Below are 3,980 nucleotides of genomic sequence, written 5' to 3'. Positions count from 1 at the left end.
TTGATTTGGATTTTAATCCTGCAATATCAAATAATTCATAAATAACAAAATGTAATAATTACTAAATGACAATGTAGATGCTGAATGTTATTACCTGAGACCACGATTAACGTTTCGTTATCCAGTGTAATCATATTGTTTGTATTCATCCACCCAGCTCCACTTATATCTATGACAAGCCTTCATGTCACTTGAATTTTTTCTATCAAGGCATTTTTTCAAGCATGGTTAATGACATGTATATGAGTGAAAACAATCCTGAATGCTGTTTGATTTTCATCGGCTTACCATTTTATATATGCTTCTTGCCTTAAAGTTCTTGCTCTGTCTTTAGCCCCCGATCGTAATGCTATTTATCTCTGCAAGGATAAGGAATGAGCAATCATTGTGCCTATGGAAGTCAGAAGCTTATTAGCCACACCTCTTGAGTTCAACCTTGCTCCCAGGACCGTCTTTGTTATAGTCGCCCTAATTTTTTCCTCTTCTTTCATGTGACAAGTGTGCCTCCCACCATCAACGTCAGTGACGCATAACCTTCCCAACTGAATATACTAGATGTTGTTTGAAAATGATTAGTTCACTACTTGAGAACTAGTTGTGGAAATAGCAAATCCTTTAGTGGACTGCTTAACATCTCACGTATGCATATTGGATGCTGTGCTCGTTCCACCATAGGATTGACATCGTATAGTTGAGAATGGTGAGGATGTCCCATGACGAGCATGCAAGTGTAAGGTTGTGGTTAACATGCGTGAAGTTCATGTTAATCTTTAGCAGTTGGATTTGCCGGGTAGCATTAGATGAGAAGCCGCGTCTGTTTATCTGCCTGATTTGTTAGGTCATATCCTAATTATAGTATTGCCACAATGTAGACATTATTCATTAAAGATAATCTAAATCAATCATAACTCCAAAATTATTAATATTCCATGCTTTAGCAAACAACGTTAGAAAAGGAATATATGAAACGCCCCTACGTCTACATATCCAACAAATCTATATCAGCCTATATAATTAATTAACTAACATAATCGTATTATCAACGCCTATATAATTAAATAACTAATAAGAATATTTGCAAATCGTAAATACCATTATATCTACATATCCACGAAATCTTATATCAAAGCGCCTGAAACAACTATTTCAATATTCTTGCACCCTAAGTATGCACGCTGATAAAAAAACTAATTAAGGCTTTTCATTCCATGTTTAATCGGTTGAAGGACTATCAATAACAAAAACAAACTAGAGAACCCAAATCAATAATCAACAATGTACGAAACCTTGTTTCATGAGAGATCTAGACTTGTAATAAAATTTCAAAACTAGTACTTTCTACTTACTAAATGTTTAATTTCCTCATGAGCAAGCACAATGAAACGATCACATTAAAAGGGCTCCCTCTGTTGAAAATATTTTATACCATGCAGCTGCCTAGGGGAATAATTCAGAAAATCGGATATTGCCGTTGCTAACAACCCCACCGGACAGAACAGTATCCACAAAACCTACCCAAGCCAAACAAAACCCACCAGACGGAACAAACCTACCAAAGCCAACAAAGCCGGGTCGAGCGCTCTATCTATTCGAAAAGAATCGAAGAGATGAGGCGGGATCAAAGGGCGCGGGAGAAGCCGAAAACCAATATCTAGGGCCGAAGAAGTTGAGGAAGAGGTGCGACAGCCTAAATCATCAACAGAACCCCAGCCACATCATGAATCGAATAACAACGGAGAGGAGGAGCGAGAAGCTGAGGATCGGGAGAGGTGGAGAACAATTGAGGGAGTTACCGATTCTTTAGATCTAGGTGCTCCGCTGCTCGTGAAGAAATGGAATCGAAACGAATGAGAAAGGATCGCCTGTTAGCTTTTTTGAGACAATTCCTCTCCGTGAACTGGTCCTCTGAGTTTGGGTTTCCATAAAACGTCGCTACTGTTTCCGCCTTTATAGATTTGGAATCCATAAATTTTTTTCTGAGTCACAATTCCAAATTAGGATTGATAAAAGATCCAAATATTTACGTTTTTTACCATTGTGTGATCAAAATACAATCTTTATCTATAACATTGGTGTGAAAAACAAAACGCCCCTAACACTAGTCTTCTTTGATTGGCAACCCACCACAATCATTAGCCACTAATTCCATTTAATCTGCCGTGCCATTTACTCAGCAGTACTTCAGCCCAGCAGCGACCGCCAAACAGAGGGACCGCACGCTCCTCAATCCAAAACCCACACCAATATCAAACTCAACCAAAATCTAACGCGCCCACAACCCCCCCGACCCTAACCCTCACGGATCGCTAATCCTTCCAACGTCCATTCAAAACACACCCAAATCCAACGCCTCTTCATCCTCTCCCGCCAAAAACCCCCAAAACCCCGAAAACCCTATAAATCGCCCCCCCATATCGCCATCACCAGCTCCTCACCTTCAACATCTCCAGAAAACTCAAAAACTCAAAAGTCCTCAGATCTTCAATCATGTCAGGCCGCAGGCAAAGGCGCTGGAAGGGGCTGGGCAATGCGGTAAGGGCTGAGATGAGTAAGACCAATTGAGAACTGGCAAAGACTCCGATAAGTTATATAGAGTATAAACTGCCTTCTTCAAAACTCCATAAGGAGTCTACGAAAGTATTTATAAACTGTTTCTCAATCCTCGCCGACCTGGTAAAAGTTAAACTACTCGCCTGATACTCCAATAGGTATATGAGTTCTAAACTGTCTTTCCTCACTTTTGACGCGGGAAGTTCCTGGAGAATATTAAAGCTAATATTCTAAGATAAACCCGCGTTAGGTAACTGATAATAATATCCGAACCGGAGTTCCGCAGAGGAAACTGGCGGGTGGACGATTATGTAACGGGAAGTTCCCAAAACCTCAGCAATGTAATGAATTAAGATTTCCCATTCAAATTCTTACCGGTCTGTTGTACTCCAACACTCTCACTGTCTTAGAAGCTCTGGACATAAATCTTCCCAATTGCGTCAATACATTCTTACAGTTAGGACCACAGTCAAAATCCCCTCTCGATTCCTCAATGAACCGAGAGGTCCATTTCCAAATCGATGTGCCATCAAACCTTTCCTACAGTTAGGTCACCCAATACTCCTGTTTGGCCAACCTTCCTACAGTTAGGGTTCAAAAACCATAATTCACTCTCGATAACGAGAACATTCATCTTTAGTTCAGTAATTCAAACCTTCCGAACAGTTATGGTTACTGAATCTTTTTGATATCTCGAGGTGGCAGCATTTTCACTCTCAGTATTCACCTTTCCGGATTCTCGCGCGGGTGAGATCCCACCCTCGAGTTCTCCCTTCCAGTTGAAGATAGATATTAAAATTCTTCTTCTTTCATTTGTCGGCGACGATTAGAATATAAAATATCTTCTCTCCCATTTCCGGCACGTTCGTCTTCTGCCCCTAAGAGAAGACACCACTTTTTCAAATCCCAAAATCGCTGTGCCTCACACTGTACAGGGAATTTTATCCTGATATCCTTAAGTAGGGATAAGTCAACGCCTAACACGGCGTCGCCGGTTTAGTCTTTTTCCGTACAAAGAACCCCCGCCGCCCACCAGGTTCGAATTCTGCGTATTCTATCCTGATAACCTAAGCAAGGATAAGTCCTGTGCCTAACCCGCGCTGCCCAGGCTTAGTTCTTAACCGTGAAAAAGAACATCCGTCCACATTATTCAACATTTATGGCAGGTTGTTATTAGAGTGAGACACAAAATCATGCCTTACACGCATGGGAATTTCATCCTGCAATCCTAAGCAAAGGATATGCCGACGCCTGAACACGCCGTTCGCCTGGTTTAGTCTTTTACCGATTCTTGAAAAAGGACACCAGCAGTTTCGATTCTGGGGTATCTATCCCGAAAGGCCTACAGCTAGGGATAGTCAACATCTTAATACACGTTGCCGGCGCGTAGCTATTCCCGTAACTGCTGAGTAATGGCACCGCAGATTATG

This window comes from Asparagus officinalis, chromosome 7, assembly GCF_001876935.1.
Source record: "Asparagus officinalis chromosome 7, Aspof.V1, whole genome shotgun sequence".
In the NCBI taxonomy this organism is placed as follows: Eukaryota; Viridiplantae; Streptophyta; class Magnoliopsida; order Asparagales; family Asparagaceae; genus Asparagus; species Asparagus officinalis.
Note: the sequence above shows the minus strand (reverse complement) of the source record.